Here is a 20,552-nt window from a genome sequence, read left to right on the forward strand (position 1 = left end):
AGAGCAGGTACTGATGGAAATAAAGAAGTGGCAAATTGCCATTGTTTATAGGATATCCTTAAGCAATTAAATAAAAATATTAGAGAAACACTGTGACAGCACCAACCATTGCCTTGTTACAGGGCTGCTGGAGCAGGGAACTGGCCTCCCATTGAAGGGTGCCCTAGATGGACAGAAAGACAAGTGGCCAAAGGCAGAAGACACAAAGGCCTCATCTGTTATTGCAGCTACAGCTCAAGCTTCTCCATCTTAGCAGGACCATCAGCCTGAGAGGCCAAAGCATAAGGAGGGGAATGCATGGGCAGTGTATGTGTGGTACAAAATTCAACTAATGCTATTAGACATTTTAAATCAACATGTACTAATTGTACTTATTATTGGGGTTAAGCATGCACTGATCAAATTCAAACTCCCTTTACTCACACTCACATGTTCTTCCCATCTCTCTTAATCAGGTTAACTTGTTTAGCTTTCACATATGAGAAAGAACATGTGTGTGTGTGTGTGTTGTGTGTTTATGCCTGGCTTATTTCCTTTAAACATCATCCTCCATCTTGCTGAAATGACAGAATTTCATTTTTTGTTTATGGATGAAAATCTCCATTGTGTATAACTGCCAATTATTGTATACTTTCATCTGTTAAGGGGCATCTAGTTTGAACCATATTTTGGCTATTGTAAAAAGTGTCCTAGTAAATATAGATATTGGTACATTTTTTATGTGCTCATTGCCTTTCCTTTGAGTACATATATAGTAGTGGGATAAATGGATCGTAAAGTAGATATATTTTTAGTTTTTTGAGGAAACTCCATACTGTTCTCCAAAAAAGCTTTACTAATTTATATTCCCACCAACACCTTGCTAAGAGTGCCCTTTCCTCACATTCTCACCAGAATTTGTCACTTGTTGTTGTTGTTATTATTCCTTCTTAGCCTTTTTGCTTTTAACAATTTTTAATTGAACATAAATAGTATACATTTAAACTATATTTGGTGCCCTCTCCCCCTACCCCCGTTTTCCCTTCCCCCCTCCCACCAGTGGTTGTCCAGGTTAAAAATGTCTTATTTATAATTTTACACATGGTCAGATGTAGACCCTCATTAATCAAGATTGGCCTTCCTCCTCTCCTATCTTTCCATTCAAACTTTGCTGATATTTCCCCCCATTATCTGGAGTCCCACTGGTATCCTTTGTGTTTCCTAGCTTGGGCATATTAGAGGAAACATATGTACCTTCTCCTTCTGTGCTTGGCTGATCTCACTTAACACAATCTTCTCCAGAGCTTTCCATCTTCTTGCAAATGATATAACTGTGTTCTTCTTTATGGCTGAATAAAATTCCATTGTGTGTATTTCCCACAGTTTTGCTATCCATTCATCTGTTGATGGAGATCTGGGTTGGTTCCATATTTTGGCTATTACAAATTGTGCTGCTATGAATATAGGTATGCATATGTTGCTGTCTTTCTCTGAATTCAGCCCCTTTGGAAAGATACCCAGGAGTGGTATAGCTGGATCATATGGTGGATCTATTCCCACCTTTCTTAGGAATCTCCACACAGATCTCCATAGTGGTTGAACTAGTTTTCATTCCCACCAACAGTGTAAAAGAGTTCCTCTTTCCCCACATCCTCCCCAGCATTTGTTGTTGTTTGATTCTTTATGCTTGCCACTCTGACTGGGGTTAGATGGAATCTCAGTGTACTTTTGATTTGCATCTCCCTGATGGCCAGTGATGAAGAACATCTTTTCATGTATCTATTGGCCCTTTGTATCTCTTCTTTTGTGAAGTGTCTATTTAGTTCATTTTCCCATTTCTTGATTGGGTTGTTTGTTTTGCTAGTGTAGAGTCTTTTGAGCTCTTTGTATACTCTGGATATTAGTCCCCTATCAGAATGGCGGATGGTAAAGATCTTTTCCCATTCTGTAGGCTTCCTCTTTAGGTTATTGATAGTTTCCTTTGATGAGAAGAAACTTTAGTTTGATGTTATTCCACTTGTTTATTCTTGCTTTAATTTCCTGAGCTTTGGAGGTTTTGTTGAGAAAGTTACTGCCTGTGCCAATATGTTGTAGTGTTGAACCTATATTCTCCTCAACTAACTACATAGTCTCAGGTCTAATTTCTAAGTCTTTGATCCATCTTGAGTTGATTCCTGTGTTTGGTGAGATATAGGGGTTTAGATTCATCTGTTTACAAATGGTTAGCCAGTTCGCCCAGCACCACTTGTTGAAAAGGCTGTCTTTTCTCCAGCGTATGTGTTTGGCCCCTTTGCCAAAGATTAATTGACTGCAGATGTGTGGGTTTGTTTCTGTATCTTCTATTCTAATCCATTCGTCAGAATATCTTTTTTTGTGCCAGTACCATGCTGTTTTTACTACAATTGCTCTATAGTATAGTTTGAAGTCTGGGATTGTAATGCCTCCTGCATGTTTCTTATTATTGAGAATTACTTTGGCTATTCTAGGTCTTTTCTTTCTCCATATAAAGTTCATGACTGATTTTTCTAGGTCTCTGAAGAATGTCACTGGTATTTTAATGGGAATTGCATTGAACCTATAGATCAGTTTTGGCAGAATGGCCATTTTGATGATATTTATTCTGCCTATCCATGAGCATGGGAGATCTTTCCATCTTCCAAGGTCTTCTTCAATTTCTTTCTTTAATGTTTTATAGTTTTTGTTGTAGAGGTCTTTTACATCTTGGGTTAGGTTTATTCCTAGGTATTTTATTGGTTTTGAGGTTTTAGTGAATGGAATAGTTTTCTTTGTTTCTTTCATTGTGGATTTGTTGTTGGCATAAAGAAAAGCCACTAATTTCTTTAGGTTGATTTTGTAACCTGTGACTTTGCTGAATTTATCAATCAGTTCCAGAAGTCTTTTGGTTGAGTGCTTTGGGTCTTTCAGATAAAGGATCATGTCATCTGAAAATAAGAATAATTTTAATTCCTCTCTTTCTATGTGAATTCCTTTGGTTTCCTTCTCTTGTCTTATTGCTACAGCAAGATTTTCAAGGACTATATTGAAAAGGAGTGGTGCTAGTGGGCATCCTTGTCTTGTTCCTGACTTTAGCAGAAATTCTTGCAGTTTTTGCCCATTCAATATAATGTTGGCTTTGGGCTTGCAGTATATTGCCTTAATGATGTTGAAGTACTTTCCTTCTATCCCAATTTTTTGCAGTGTTTTTAACATAAATGGGTGTTGGATTTTGTCTAATGCTTTTTCAGCATCTATTGCTATGATGATGTGGTTTTTGTTCTTGGTTCTATTTATGTGATGAGTAACGTGTTTTGATTTGTGTATGTTGAACCAGCCTTGTTTTTCTGGGATGAAACTGACTTGGTCATGATGTATTATTCTCTTGATATAGTTCTGAATTCGTATAGCTAGTATTTTGTTTAGAATTTTTGCATCTATGTTCATTAAGGATATTGGTCTGTAGTTTTCTTCTCAGAAGCCCATGGAACATTCTCCAAAATAGACCACATCATGGGAAACAAAGAAAGCACCAGCAAATTCAAAAGATGTAATATAATTCCTTGCATCTTTTCAGACCATAATGGAATGAAAGTAGAAATCAACAACAGAAAACTCAAAAGAAACTATGCAAATACATGGAGATTGAATGATACACTATTGAATGATGAATGGATAAAAATGGAAATTATGAAGATAGTATTAAGAGGAAAGCTTATTGCACTGAGTGCTCACAAAAGAAGAACAGATAATCACCAAGTAAAGAATCTAATGACACAACTCAAGGATCTAGAAAGACTGCAACAGTCTAATCCCAAAGCCAGCAGAAGGCAGGAAATTATTAAAATCAAAGCAGAAATAAATTAAATAGAGAACAAAAGAACAAGTAAAAGAATCAACAAAACAAAAAGCTGGTTCTTTGAAACGATTAATAGAATTGATAAAACCCTGGCCAACGTCACCAAAAGAAAAAGAGAATCAACTCAAATTATTAAAATTAGAAATTAAAAAGGAGACATCACTACCGATAGTGGAGAAATTCAAAGGTTTATCAGAAACTACTTTAAAAATTTATACTCCAAGGCCAGGTATTGTGGTGCACGCTTGTAATCCCCACGCTTGGGAGGTGGAGACAGGAGGATCATGCAGGTTTGAAGTCAGCCACACTGGTTTAAGAGACCCTGTTTCCAAATAAAAAGTAAAATAAAAAATAAAATAGGTCTGAGAGTGTAGCCTTCAGGAACCCAGGACCAACAAAAAACCCCCAAACAAACAAACAAGCAAAAATTTGTACTCCAATAAACTAGAAAACATGAAAGAAATAGATTTCTAACCAGTTAACCTACCTAAACTGAACCAACAGGACATAGCAAGCCTAAACAAACAAATAGCAAACAACAAAATAGATATGGCAATAAAAATTCTTCCATCAAAGAAAAGCCCAGGCCCAGATGGGTTTCCAGCAGAATTCTACAAAACCTTCACTGAAGAACTAATACCAATACTTCATAACTTGTTCCAGAAAATTGAAAGAGATGGAACTATCCCAAATTCCTTCTATGAGGCCAGTATTACATTAATCCCCAAACCAAATAAATATACCTCAAGAAAGGAAAACTACAAACCAATATCCTTAATGAACATAGATGCAAAAATTCTAAACAAAATACTATCCATACGCATTCAAAACCATATCAAGAGAATTGTACACCATGACCAAGTTGGTTTCATCCCAGAAAAGCAAGGCTGGTTCAATATACGCAAATCAATGCATGTTATTCACCACATAAATTCAATTAAGAACAAAAACCACATGATCATATCAATAGATGCTGAAAAAGCATTCGACAAAATCCAACCCCCCTTTATGTTAAAAAACACTGCAGAAAATTGGAATAGAAGGAACGTTCTTCAACATCATTAAGGCAATATACTGTAAATAAACCCAAAGCCAACATTATATTGAATGAGCAAAAACTGCAAGAATCTCCTCTAAAATCAGGAATGATACAAGGATGCCCACTATCATCACTCCTTTTCAATATAGTCCTTGAGACTCTTGCCACAGCAATAAGACAAGAGAAGGAAATCAAAGGAATTCAGATAGGAACAGAGGAGCTAAAACTATCCTTATTTGCAGATGATATGATTCTTTACCTAGAAGAACCAATGAACTCAACCAAAAGACTTCTGGAGCTGATTAACCAATTCAGCAAAGTTTCAGGATAAAAAATCAATCTAAAGAAATCAGTGGCTTTTCTTTATGCCAACAATGAATCCACAATGAAAGAAATAAAGAAAAAATTCCATTCACTATAACATCAAAACCAATAAAATACCTAGGAATAAACCTAACCCAAGATGTAAAACACCTCTACAACAAAAACTATAAAACATAAGAGAAAGAAATTGAGGAAGACCTTGGAAGATGGAAAGACCTCCAATGCTCATGGATAGGCAGAATAAATATCATAAAAATGACCATTCTGCCAAAACTGATCTATAGATTCAATGCAATTCCCATTAAAATACCAATGACATTCTTAATAGACATAGAAAAATCCATCATGAACTTTATGTGGAGAAATAAAAGACCCAGAATAGCCAAAGCAATTCTCAGCAATAAGAATCACACAGGAGGCATCACATTTCCAGTATTCAAATTATACTATAGATCAATAGTAGTAAAAATGGCATGATATTGGCACAATAACAGGTATACTGACAAGTGGAACAGAATAGAAGATACAGAAACAAATCCACACACCTATAGTCAATTAATCTTTGACATAGGGGACAGACTCATATGCTGGAGAAAAGACAGCCTTTTCAACAAATGGTGCTAGGAGAACTGGCTATCCATTTGTAGAAAGATGGAACTAAATCCTTACCTCTCAACATGCACAGAAATCAACTCGAGATGGATCAAAGACTTAGAAATTATACCAGAGACTGTGAAGTTTTTAGAGGAGAGCATAGGCTCAACACTACAACATATTGGCACAGGCAGTAACTTTCTCAACAAAACCTCCAGAGCTCAGGAAATTAAAGCAAGAATAAACAAGTGGGACATCAAACTAAAAAGTTTCTTCTTATCAAAGGAAACCATCAGTAACCTAAAGAGGAAGCCTACAGAATGGGAAAAGATCTTTACCAGCCACCACTCTGATAGGCAGCTATCTGTATATCCAGAATATACAAAGAGTTCAAAGGACTCTACACTAGCAAAACAAACAACCCAATCAAGAATTGGGCAATTGAACTGAATAAACACTTTACAAAAGAAGAGATACAAAGGGCCAATAGATACATGAAAAGATGTTCTACATCATTAGCAATCCAGGAGATACAAATCACAACTACACTGAGATTCCATCTAACCCCAGTCAGAATGGAAAACATAAAGAAATCAAATAACAACAAATGCTGGTGAGGATGTGGGTAAAGAGGAACTCTTTTACACTGTTGGTGAGATTTCAAACTAGTTCAGCTACTTTGGAGATCTTTGTGGAGATTCCTTAGAAAACTGGGAATAGATCCACCATATGATCCAGCTCTACTACTCCTGGGTATTTTTCCAAAAGGGTTGAAATCAGAGAACTACAGCAACATATGCATACCTATGTTCATGGCAGCACAATTTTTAATAGTTAAAATATGGAACCAAACCAGGTCCCTATCAACTGATGAATGCTTTGCAAAATTATTGGAAATACACACAATGGAATTCTATTCAGCTATAAAGAAGAGCAAAATCATGTCATTTGCAAGAACATGGAAAATCCTGGAGAGCATTATCTTAAGTGAGATCAGCCAAGCAGAGAAAGAGAAGGGACATATCTTTCCTCTAATATGCCCAAAATAGGGAGCATAGGGGATACCAGAGGGACTCCAGATAATGAAATGGAAATCTCAGCAAAGTTTGAATGGAAAGCTAGGAGAGGAAGAAGGCTGAGCTTGATTAATGGTGGTCTATATTCGAATATGTATAAAAGTATGAATATAGCATAGTTACCCTGAACAATTATTGGTGGTAGGGGGAAAGGGAAAACAGGGGTTGAAGGGAAAAGGGCACCAAGTACAGTTTAAATGTATACCATTTATTTTCAATAAAAATATCTATAAAAATATAATAATATATTAAAAATAAAAAATACAGCTTCTAAGCTGTTTTCTTAGCTGTTTAAAAAAAAACTTTGATCTCCATCCACTACCTTGCTTTTACTAAATTGACCTAATTGAAATATGAGTACAAAAATGGTCAAAGTTAAAAAAGAACCATTTGTTTAGTAGAAGTTGTTAGACTTAATCAGATGTTCAATCTGCAAAAATATTTTAAAGTAAGGCTTTATGGAACGTCCATAATTTTCAAACTGAATTTCTGTTCTTCTCTGAGGAGCCCCACGATTTGATTCTAAGATTTCCAAATTCTTGGGGTTTGCTGGCACATCTCATACCATAACTGAAATTGACTTTCTTTGAGCAACACAAGAAGAGTTTTTCTACATTCAAATGTGGGTAGAATGTCAGTCTTCTCCATTGTATCTTCTTCCTTTGTTGCTTCAGATGAATCATTTTCTCTTTGCATTACTAGAATATTTTACTCTACTATTTTATGGAATTTAAACTTTTAGTCTTGAACCATATTTGTCAACTTGACAACTTTATTAGAAATATTAAATGATAGAGCTTTCCCTATATTCACCTTTGTGCTCTTTTGGTTCTTGAAATAAACCAAATAATTTATGTGTCTTTACTCAATAAACACATGTTGATGTGTTAAATTATACATTTAAGCTGGGCTTCTATTTGTGTTTTTATTTGCATTCTTTTATTTTAACCTGAATCAGGCCCTGTTTTGATTGTCGTTTCATAGTTCATTTCCATGATGGTGAAAACTCACATAAGTTTACTCTTCATCATATATCATATGGTATTTTGATGTTTAACTCTATTGAGTCATTTTTATCTCAAAAACATCTTTAGTCCCAAACTCTAGAAAAACCTTTTAATATGGAATCAAAGAATCTTTATAAAATGTCTTTGGCCTGATTCACAGATTTTCCCCCTCCCCCAGCAGTGTCTGATGTTTGGTCCTCTTGCTGCAGGCCCAGTGAATTCCTCATCATTGTCCTTGAACATCTTGACCTTCCCTACATCTTGCATTTTCCTCCATCTTTGTTTAAGCCATTCCCACATTCCCACCCTACTTTTCTGAGAAACCTTTTTAGACTGCTTCAAACACATCTGACCTTCAACTGAGCTTTGACAGCTTTTTGTACCTCTTCTTTAGCGCTTACCACAATTGCTCAATACAATGACTAATTGAGAACATTTTGCCACCTCAATTAAGTAATTGAAGATAGGAATGGTTTTTTAATCCAATTAAATATTCATAGGGAATACAGTACCTTGTAGAGAGAAGCTGTACAATAGATAATTGTGCTTTAATTTTTGGAATGATGCTATGAGAAGACTTGCATACTAGTGAAATAAAAACACTTGTGAAAATATATTTTAAATAAGATAGTATTTGTAAGTTTTCCTAATAATAAGCTGAAATAAAGAAACATTTATTTGAGAAAATCTACTTAGCCATACTAAGAGCTGTATCTGTAAGCACTTGGGCCATCACCCCAAGCCTCCCTTCCTAGATCTCCCAGCTTGGTCAGAAGCAAACCTCATGGGAAGCCTTAGCCATGAATACCTGGACATGGCCCTTTTCTCCCAGTTCCATTCAGAACTGGCATATCTTCAGGAGGTATAGCTGCCAGCACTTTTACCCTGGGCTCTGAGCTGCAGAAATATAATTCCAGGTAAGTGTGGTTAAGAAAGAGAATCATTCTTACCACAACTATCAATTATAAATGACAAAGAACCTACATAGAGCATGACAATCCAAGAAGAATGAGGTCTCAAATGCCTTTGGCTCTGCTCACTTGTGAAAATGAGGCTCCTCCATGGGAGAGGCAAGAAACAACAGTCAGAAATTACTGTTTTCACCCAGAACTCTTGATCATTAAACAGGAATTCCACTCCAAGAGAAGGAAGCTACTGTCCCCAGTTTAAGTTGGGACCACTGGTTCAGAGATACTGCTCAGGGTAAGAGGTAGGCCTTAGAACAGAGAGTTCTGAAACTTTCATCAAAAGAATTGACTTTATTTATTTATTTATTTATTTATTTATTTATTATCTTTTGGTGGTACTGGGGGTGGAACCCAGAGGATTTCTACCTCCAGGCTATACTTTCAGACCTATTTTCTATTTTATTTGGAAACAGGGTCTCACTAAGTTGCAGAGAGCCTCACTAAGTAGCTGAGACTGGCTTCGAATCTGTGCAATCCTCCTGTCTCAGCCTCCTAAGTGCTGGGATTACAAGTGTGCACCACTATACTCTGCAAACTGACTATATTTAGAGCAGAGTGTGAAGAAGTCCAAATCTAAGATCCCTCCCTAAAACAGTGGATGATTTAGATATATGATATTAAGAGAAGGGTCATATACATTTGAAAAGTAAGCTAAAGATAAAGAGAAAAGGTCTAAATGTAGGAGGTTCTGCATATAAATACAGAGCAATTTATGCTCTTGCACAAAAGTACCTAAAGCAATAGAAACTGTCCAATTAAAATAACCTAAAAAACAAGCTTAATATAATCAGAAAAAGATGATTTAACAAAAATGAGGGAGGTAAAGACAGCCCTGCTTAAAACATAGTCATCCAAGAGTGATCTTGGGCAAGTTGGTGATTACAAACTTTGAGGATCAACAAAAGAGGCTCATGCTGTGCAAGAACTAAACTTTACTAAAACAAATTAAATCTGAAAACAAATAAACAACAATAACAAGACAAGAAAGGGAACTGACATTCAAAGTTGCTATTACACACTATAAAAATGTCTAGTTATGCCAGGCGTGATGGCGCACACTTGTAATCCCGGCGCTTTGGAGGAAGAGAGAGGAGGATCATGCTGGTTTGGAGCCAGCCTCGCTGTCTTAAGAGACCTTGTTTCCAAATAAAAAAATATAAAATAAGTCTGGGAGTACAGCCCGGAGGTAGAAGGGCTTCCAGGAACTCCAGTACCACACACACAAAAAAGTCTAGTTATCAACAAAAAATTTAAAAAATGTAGACACAGAGGAATGGTATTAGTATATTGGAGTTGAGGGAAGAGTCAACAAAATCTACTCATGAGAAGACCCAGATGTTGGGCTTCTCAGGCTGACATTAAAGCAGTCATTAGAAATATTTTCAGAACACTAAAAAGTCACAATTTAAGAATTAAAGAAAGATATAGAGATAACATTGTATCAAATAGAAAACATCAATAAATGATAGAAATTATTTAAAATGAGCCAAGAGGAAATTATGGCGTTAAAAAATACATATATGTGCTGGCGTGGTTATGCACGCTTGTAATCCCAACATTTGAGAGTCTGAGACAGGAGGATCATGGTTCACAGACAACCTCAGATACTTAGTGAGGCCCTTTGCAACTCAGTGAGACCCTGTTTCAAAATAAAAAAATAAAATATAGAGCTGGGAGCTGGGCATGGTTACACACACTCGTAATCCCAGCATTTGGGAGGCTGAGACAGGAGGATCGCGGTTCAAGGCCCACCTCAGCTACTTAGTGATGCCCTTTGCAACTCAGTGAAATGATATTTCAAAATAAAGAATAAAAAACAGGGCTAATAGGGCTGGGAGTGTAGCTCGGAGGTAGACTGCCCCTGGGTTCCATCTCCAGTGTGGCAAAAAAAAAAAAAAAATCCTGGAAGTGTCACTCAGAGGAAGAATGAACCCCTGGGTTCAATCCCCAGTACAAAAAAAAAAATTATATATATATATATATATATATATATATATATATATATATATATATATATATATATATGAAGAAAGAAAAAGAAAGAAAGATACAAATCTGGAAATGAAGCAGTCTCTAGAGGAATAAGCAAGGCTGAAGATAGATCAAGAGAAATGATTCAATCCAAAGAACAGGGAAAAAAAATGAGTACAAACAAATGGAGCCTCAAAAAATGAAAAATACCTTTAAGCATATCAATAAATGTGAAATGAGTGTATTAGAAAGAGAGAAGAAAAAAGAAGCAGAAATAATATTCAAAAGATGATAGCTGAACGTTTTCTGAGTTTGGTAGAAATCAATAACCCATACATTCAAGAAACACAACAAGGTACAAGTAAGATAAATGCAGAAAGACTCACACCCAGCCACATCTTAGTCAGAATATTAAAACATAGTTAAGTGTAGTGGTATATGCCTGTAATCTCAGTGTTTGGGGGCCAGAGGCAGGAGGATCTCAAGTTTGAAGACAGCCTCTCAACTTAATGAGACCCTGTTTCAAAGTAAAAAAAGATAATAAAAGAGGACTTTGGGTGTAGCTCAGAGCAGGAACACTCCTAAATTCAATCTCTAGCAGCAAAAAGAAAAAAAAAATGTGTGTGTGTAAATGCAAAAGCAAACAGAAAATCTTAAAGCATCAGGAACAAGAAATTGGTTCCATATAAGGAAATAAAATTAACAGCTGAATTCTTATAAAGACTAAGGGAAGCCAGAAATACTGTGATAACACATTTAAAATATTGAAAAGAAAAAAATCAATTTTCGAGAAGTTCAGATTCAGCAAAAGTGTCATTCAGAACTGAAGGCAGAGCAAAAATATGCTAAGATAATAAACAATAGAAAGAATGTGGTAATAAAAAAAACTTGTAAAATACTAAAGGAACTTTTTTTCAGGTTACAAAGCTATTAATACATAATAGTTAATATGTTATTAATAAAACTAATGTATTATTAATAAAACTATTAATATATTAATATATAATATAAGTTATTAACATATAATACTTATATATTATTCCATATAATGTTATTCCAGATTGTAATTCAACCCACATGGAAAAAAATATTAGAAAATGTAATGATTATAAAAGTATTAATTCATGCATTTCTTCTTTCTTCCCTGATTATAAAGTAACTTTATAAAGATAATTTATGTAATTTTATTGTTGGAGCTATCATATAGAGAAATGCCTATTGTGCATTAGCAGCACAGCACAGTAGGTGGGAATAGAGCTGTGTTGTAGCAGGGAGATAACAGCAGGAATTAAATATATCTTTTTGAAAGATCAGCAAAACTGACAAAATTTAACTATTGTCGGGGCCTGCTCCACTACACCGGGATGGGGCGGTGGCTCAAGATGGCACCTAGGCATGTTGCCAAGTCACAAGGCTCACGGGGCTGGCGGTGCCCTGAACCTGTGCAGTGTGCCCTATCAGGCGCCCTACAGATGATCAGTGATGTAGCGCCTCATGCTACCACCAGCCCACCTATGAGAGGGTTAGAAATGTGCATGCCCTAGCTGTGGGAAGCTTGGGATTGGTGGGGTGATGAGGGAGGGGTTATGAGACTGATATATATTTTCCTGCTGGGCGCATTGAAGGGGAAGCATTAAAGAAGAAGTATCATCAGCAGACTCAGTGTTTGTGTCTTCTTTCCTGGGGTTCTGCAGGTCAGAGCCTTAGGGACGCGACAAGTGGTGCCGAAACCCGGGAACACCGTGGGGTAAGTTCGCAGGTAAGCGACGAAGGGACAGCGCTGTGTAGGTTCGCAGGATTTAGCGACAAAGTAGAAAGCTTTCGGATTGCGACAAAGCAAGCTGTGGGGTAAATTCACAGGTACAGTGCTGTGTAGGTTCGCAGGATTTAGCGACGAAGTAGAAAGCTCGCAGATTGCGACGAAGCAAGACTTATCATGGGGTCTAAGGTTACAACTACTATGAAAGTCAAAGAGGCTCTCTGTAAGATTCTTCTTAAGGGAGGAGTGAAAGAAATAGGCAGCTTAAAGCAGGCATAATTATGGTAAATCAAAGAGTTGACCTATTACAAGAACAGGTCGACATCTTGGGACAGATGGCCATGGTACCATGTATTCAAAAATTGTCTGGATTATGCATAACCTCTGTGCAGTAACAGAATTTTTCCCATGCAGGCAATCTATCCCGACAGATAGGCAGAATGCTTCTGGGAAATTGGAGCCACAGCACATGCTGGTGCAAGCTCTGGCTTCCCTTGAAGCTGGCTCATCTCCTCACATATGGCTCAATATGCTGGATCAGTAGTCAAAGACGGGTACGATCGTCCCTGGGATCATATCAACCTAAGACAGGGGAGTAATCATGCTATTGCTTTCCCGATGACGGGTAAGAATGATCCTTGAGGTTTGACAACCTAAGACAGGCACGGTCCTGAGCCTTAATTTTAATAAAATAAAAAGGGGGAGATGTCGGGGCCCGCTCGGCTAGACTGGGATGGGGCGGTGGCTCAAGATGGCACCTAGGCATGTTGCCAAGTCACAAGGCTCACGGGGCTGGCAGTGCCCTGAACCTGTGCAGTGATCCCTATCAGGCGCCCTACAGATGATCAGTGATGCAGTGCCTCGTGCTACCACCAGCCCACCTATGAGAGGGTTAGAAATGTGCATGCCCTAGCTGTGGGAAGCTTGGGGTTGGTGGCATGATGAGGGAGGGGTTATGAGACTGATATATATTTGCCTGCTGGGTGCATTGAAGGGGAAGCATTAAAGAAGAAGTATCATCAGCAGACTCAGCGTTTGTGTCTTCTTTCCTGGGGCTCTGCAGGTCGGAGCCTTAGGGACATGACAAACTATCATAACATTTAAAACAGAGATGAAACTTAAATTAGAAAATTAGAAAATAAAAGCCTAATCCTACTGATCTTAATAAAAAAGTATTATAAGGGACTAGTATAAACAACTGTAGGCCAACAAATTAGATAACTTAGATAAAATGAGAAGATGTATACAAAAATACAAACTACCAAGATGAACTCATGAGGAAATAAAAATTTAAATAGAACTAGGAAATTAAATTAGTAATTAATATCCTCACAAAGTAAATTCTACCCCCAAATAGATTCAGTGGTGAATTCTACCAAATTCTTAAAAAGTAATTAACATCAATATTTCACATTTTTCCCCAAAAAGCAGAAAACAAAGAAACAAAGAAATACTTCCCAATTCATATTTGGCACCAGTAAAATGCCAGTTTGATACTTTAAAAAAATCACAAAAGAGAAAATATAGACCAACATCCCTTTTATGAATAGATGCAGAAATTTTCAACAAAATAGTAGCAAACCAAATCCATCAATATATAAAATGAAATAGACTGTATGAATAGAAGATAGAAATATAGAAATCATATCATCACCTATTGTTATAGAATATCTCCTGAAAAGCTTGTGTGTTAATGTTCAGAGTTATTATAGTGAATTAAGGAGGGGTGTAATCTCATCAATAAATAAACTCATTGTAATGGACTTACTGGGTGGTAATCTAGGCACATGGGATGAGGATGGAGAAGGTGGGTCTCTGGGGGTGTGGCCTTAGCAGCTGTGCTTTGTCTTGCTTGCTATCTCTGCTTTCAGCCTCCATGAGGTAAAGAGCAGAGCCCTTGCACTCTCTCCCAATCTCTCTGCTTCCTGCCACCATGCACAGCCTACCTGATATGGCCTGAACCCTAAAATCTCCAAAATTGTGAGCAAACAAATCTACCTTGCTCTATTTTGTGTGTTCTCTCCTTTTGGATTATTTCAGTAAAAATGTTGACTGAGACAACTTTTGAGATGGAAAAGTATTAAACAAAATGCAACATTTTTGTAAAACTTAACAAAACAATAGAAGGAAGCTTCTTCAACTTGATAAAGGGTGTTTACAAAAAGATGCACCTAATGTACTTAATGGTTAAAGACTAAAGTCTTTCGCCTATAATAAATAAGACAAGTGTTCCCATTCTCACCACTACTGCACATTATATCAGAGGTAGTAGCCAAATCTAGTATATATAGAGATGATAAATTGAATTTTCTTTATAAAATATATTAAAAATTTTATAACGCTTTGTCAAGGAAAAGACAAATCAATTAAAATGGACAAAATATCAGACTAGACATTTGTCCAAGGAATTTATACAAAGAACCAATAAGCATGAAAATATCTCAACATCATTAGCCATGGTGAGAATGCTAATCAAAACCTCAAAGAAATCCATCTACTATATACCAAGTGAATAATAATATAATGCAGAGTAAAACCTGTTCTAACAAAGATGTAGTGATATTGACACTCTTACATAAAGATGGTGGGACTGTACAATTATGCAGTCATTTTGGAAAATAGTCTGGAAGCTCCTCAAAATGTAAAAAATAAAATTACCATATGACATAGCAATTCTACTACTAGGTCAATATGTAAGAGAAAAGAAATCATGTGTACACATAAAATCTTGTCAAAGATACTTATGAAAACATTCCATAATAAATAAAATGTGAAAGTTGCCAAATGTGTAGGAACTAATGTATGCCCAAATAAAATCCAGCAATGGCATGATATCCAGCAATAAAAATGAATGAAATGTGGGGAATGGTGGGACATGTCTCTAATACCAGTACTTGGGAGGCTGATACAGGAGGATCATAGGTATGAGACAAACCTCAAAAAGTTAAGGAGATATTGTTTCAAAATAACAAATAAAAGGGGTTGGAAGGTATAGCTTAGAGGTATAATATCCCTGAATCAATCCCCAGTACAAAAAAAAATTTAACAAATAAAGTATTAACATATGGCACAGCATAAATGGATTTTAAAACATTATGCTAAATTAAATAAGCCACTAAAATGACTACATATTGTATAATTACAGTTATCCAAAATGTTCTCACTGTCATAGTACTTACAGCAGGTACTTAGGTGGGAGTGGGCATTATCTGCTAATGGGTTTGGTGTTTTTGTTTGTTTTAATTTTTTTTTTGAGGAAATGAAGATGTTCTACAATGGATTGTATTGATGGTTCCATCAATTTGTGAACATAATAGAAACCATCAAGTTATAAAGTTTAAATGTGTGGTATGTGAATTATATCTCAACAAATCTCTTACATAGAATGTTAAAATATTTTATTTGCATATAAGTTATCAAATACTGCAACTATTGAAAACCATAATGCAATGTTTATTAGAACAAAAAATTAACTTAGATATATAGAAATCTTGGGGTTTTTTTCATGGAAAGTAGTGTCTAGTGAAGTAATCACTAAGGAAGTCAATTTTTCTGACTCATGTGAAGCAGAAATAACCATAGATTTCTTGTAATAATAAGACCTGTTCTCACAGGCAAGAGGCTTCACAGAGTATTAAAATAATGTGTAAAATAAGTTACAACTATCTGTAACTGGAGGGAAAAGCCATCACCAAGTAAACCAGAAAAAAGATTAGAATAAGACAAGCACTGTGTCCATGTGTTGGGTGTCTGCACCAGAAAAAGAAAGTCACAGGATGGGAAGCATCTAGCTAAAGATGATGGATGTTTGAAACAGGGACCAGAGACTTCACTGTAGAAGCTAGGGAAAGAAAGGAAAGCAGTATTCTTTAAGAAGTTACAATAAATAGAACACTATGTGTATAACTTCAGCTGCAGTTTCCAGGATCATCTGGGGAAGCCGTGTAGAAAGAAGCTCTGGGCTAGGGACCTCAGCCCTGAGCTGACTGTGGTGGTGAAGCCCCAGGGGCAGAGCCAGCACCACTCATGTGATGAATGGACAGGACCTAGGGACAGGTCCAGGGGCAATGGTCAGTGTTTCCTCAAATCATCAGATCACTGTGGGCACATCAGTGAATTTGAGACCAACCTAGACAATATTGAAATGCTTTTACTATCATATGTCATATATTTATGACATATCTAACACACACCTTTGCTGACTCAAGTCTTGCTTAAGGAAGCAGGCCAGGGTGGATCCATCCATCAGAGCCAGTATAAATTACAGATGTGTGCCTGGCACAAGACAGGCCTATGGCTACGACTGGATATAATGCACAAAGAAGGAATGGAATTTGAAAAACACTGTCTACAAACCAAAAATTACGCAAAGTGTGAGGGTTTTGTTAAAATCTAAATGTCTGTTTTTAGCACATCTTTTGCCATGTGATAAAGTTATGTGACCAAGTGACACATCTTGGTATACAAGAAATTGTGCTGGAAAACTATGAATAAAATTGAAATAATAATTTTCTAAAAAAATGTGGACCTTCAATCCCCATCCATATAAAAAGAAAAATGACCCTGAGATACAGGTGTTTTAACTATGTTTTTATAATAACTTAGAAGGAAGATAATTTCTTTAACCAAAAATACTATATAATTTTATATTTATTTTATTTTTCCTTTACTATTGAAAGAATGTTGTTTGTGTTTATTAGTATACTTATATTGTTCCAAAAATATTTTGATAGAACATTATTAAAAATTTAATTTTGGAAGGAGTTTTAGTATTCATTCTACTCCCTAAACAACATGACATAAAAAAGAACATTACTTTATAGAGTTTCATATTTTCTCCTAGTGATTTTTAGAAATTTATTATATGTTTTTCCTTTTTACTACTATAATCTTCTTATTCTTTCCTTAGAGAGAAAATAAATAGCAGATCAAGGAACACTTTCTGGTAAATAGTTTGTAATTATTTTCAGAGTTTTGGAATAAAAGATGCTCTATTATCATAATCAGTTACAACAAAGATAGATTATTAAGATCAAAATGAGTAGCCTTTATGGCAGAGGAAATAGACTTTATTGGAACAAGAAATTTTTATGAAATACAGGATATTAGAAATAAGACTATGAATGAATATTTTGTATTGTGAAAGAGAAAGTAAGTGAAAAAGAAAACATTGTGATACAGGAGAAAGATAACTAGTTAATATTACAAAATATGAACTATATTTAATAAAAATAAAGTAAGATTATTTCAATGTTTCTTTTTAAATCAATTATTTTCTTACAAGAACAATGCAATAACAGTTGTTCATATTATAAATTATTGAATTAATATACCACAAATATATCCATGGTTCTGAAAATGTAAATGTGATTTAATACATCACAAAGGAATAATCAAAATGTCCTAATACACCTAAAAATTAAAGCAAGTCATTTCCTTTGAGTCTTACACACTAACTTCAGAGTTTGCTCAACCAATGTACTGGAATAAATGAAAGTCACAAAACTAAGCAGAATACTGTATTAGTACATTTTCTGAAAATACCTATTACAGTGTACTTTATATAGAAAAGAATGATATCCTGGTTTTGAAAGCAGAAAGCTCAAGATTGACCAGTCCATCTGTTTGGTCTCTGGTAAGGACTTCATGGCAGATGGTATCACCATGATAGGAACAGATGCAAGAAGAAGAGATAACAGGAAGAGACCAGAATCCAGATAGTTTCAGGCATCAGGATTTTCTTGTAATAGTGACTAGTTCTTGGGGGAACTACTTCACTTCATGAGTCCAACATTAACCTCTTCCAAGGTGTTGTCTCATGACCTAATTACTTTGCAGTGGGCCCTACCACCTCCCAATATCACCATTTTGGGGATCAAGTTTTCAACACACTTAAACCATATCCCAAAACCACACCATGAATTTATCATGGTCACAGGTCACTAGATCAATAAATGTGAATCAATTGTATTTTCTATATTCTATCTGCAAAATAATAGAAAATAAAAAATTTTTAAATGCACAATAACATTAATAGCATATAATGAAATGTTTATGAATCTAACAGAACTTTATGCAAGACTATATGTTAAAAAGTTAAAAATATTGCTTAGATAAACTGGAAAGGCCCTACATAAATGAAGATATCATATTTGTGAATTGAAAGATTCAGTATTATTACGAGGTCAATTTTCTTTGAATTTACTTGTAGATTCAATAAAATCCCAACCATATTTTCAGGAAGGTTTTTGCTTCTTTGCTTTGATACCTTCATCTTTCCTTTCCTCTTCCTCCTCTTCCTTTTAAGAGTAATAAAATGAATTTGAAATTTATAAAGAAATGCAAACAACCTAAAATAGGTTTAATATAAATATTTCTTTAAAAAGGAAAAAGTTAGCCAGGTGTGGTGGCACACGCTTGTAATCCCCAGTCTGGGAGCATAGCCTGGAGGTAGAAGGGTTTCCAGGAACCCCAGTACCACCAAAAGGAAAAAAAAGGATAAGTTAGATAGCCCACATTATGTGATTTCAATATCTACTATAAATTTACAATAATCAAGAAAGTATTGTAATGTTAGTGGCATAAAGAAAGATGAATAGACAAATGAAATACACTGGAGTGGTCAAAAATATGTCCACACTTGTATAACCCACCAATTCTCTAATGACACCAAACCAACATGATGAAGAAAGAAAAGTACTTTTCAAGACAGACTTAAGTAACTGTGTGTACATTCAAAAATAAAACTAGAAAAGATTTTATGTGAATGAAGATGAAAACACCAGATCTCAAAATCCATGGTTTGTAATAAAATAAACTCCTAAAGGAAAACAGATTAAAGTTTACATCAGAAAATAATGAAGATACCAAATCAATGGTCGAAGTTTCCATTATCCCCATACTTCTTGTGCAATCTTTTGGTCAAGAAGTTGATGCTATCATCCCTTAGAATAGAAACCATGTCCCAGTGACCCAGTGCCTTCCATGATGGAGGTGATATTTAACCAAGTCACTAAGCGTGGGGCTGTGGGAACTGGCTGATTCAACTGTGCCTGTCCCTGCTGCTGATCAAGAGATCTGGCCAATGCCTTCAGTTCTCTGAGCGCCAGGACTGTCAACTATGGGGCAGTGTTATAACCAGTATCTTCATATACCCCTCAGGATTAAATGCGACAAAGCATGGAAGGGCTCAACCCAGTGCTGGGCAGTTACGGTGGCTCCACAAGTTTGAGGTTATCACTTCCTTAAAATAGCATGCTTTTATGTCTTCAACTTCAAAGATATTGAGTGATAAGGCTGTGGCTTGCACTTATAGGTCAGGAAGAAAGATCAGAGAGAGAAAGCAAGGGCCCAGGAACAGGTAATTGGGTCCTACTTTTCTTGCTAAAACCTGTGTTGCATTTGAGTCCCCACTATCATCAGTCCTGGGTTCCAAAGATTTAATGTTTTCAGATAAAATAATCTATGAAAACTTACTGGTTTGTTACTTTTCTAATTCATAAGATAGGAGTATCAGTTACAAAAATAATAGGAAATTAAAATTGAAGTTCTCATACCTGCAATACATGATAGTTAAAGCCCATATGCAGTGATTTGCAGAGTAAAAGGAAAGTAGCACATTAGCACATTGAAAATTATGGAGAGAGAGAGAGAGAGAGAGAGAGAGAGAGAGAGAGAGAGAGAGAGAGAGAGAGAATGAATATCATGTACTTGGTGTATAGGACACACTATACTCTGTAATTCAGGGAATGTACATAACACAAAAGTCATATTGAATAGTAAAATTATTTTGTTAGTTTAGATGACCAGTATTCTGTTTATCTATTGTTGCCTAATAAACCAGGACTAGAAATCTATGGCTTAAAACTATGACAATATTTGCTTTTCTCATGAAACTAATGTGGTCAGGACCTGACAGTGATGCCTCCTATGTGTTCCATTTGGCAGTTTAAAGACTGGAGTTATTTGATGATCACTCACTC

The sequence above is a fragment of the Muscardinus avellanarius genome (assembly GCF_963383645.1).
Source record: "Muscardinus avellanarius genome assembly, chromosome: 4".
In the NCBI taxonomy this organism is placed as follows: Eukaryota; Metazoa; Chordata; class Mammalia; order Rodentia; family Gliridae; genus Muscardinus; species Muscardinus avellanarius.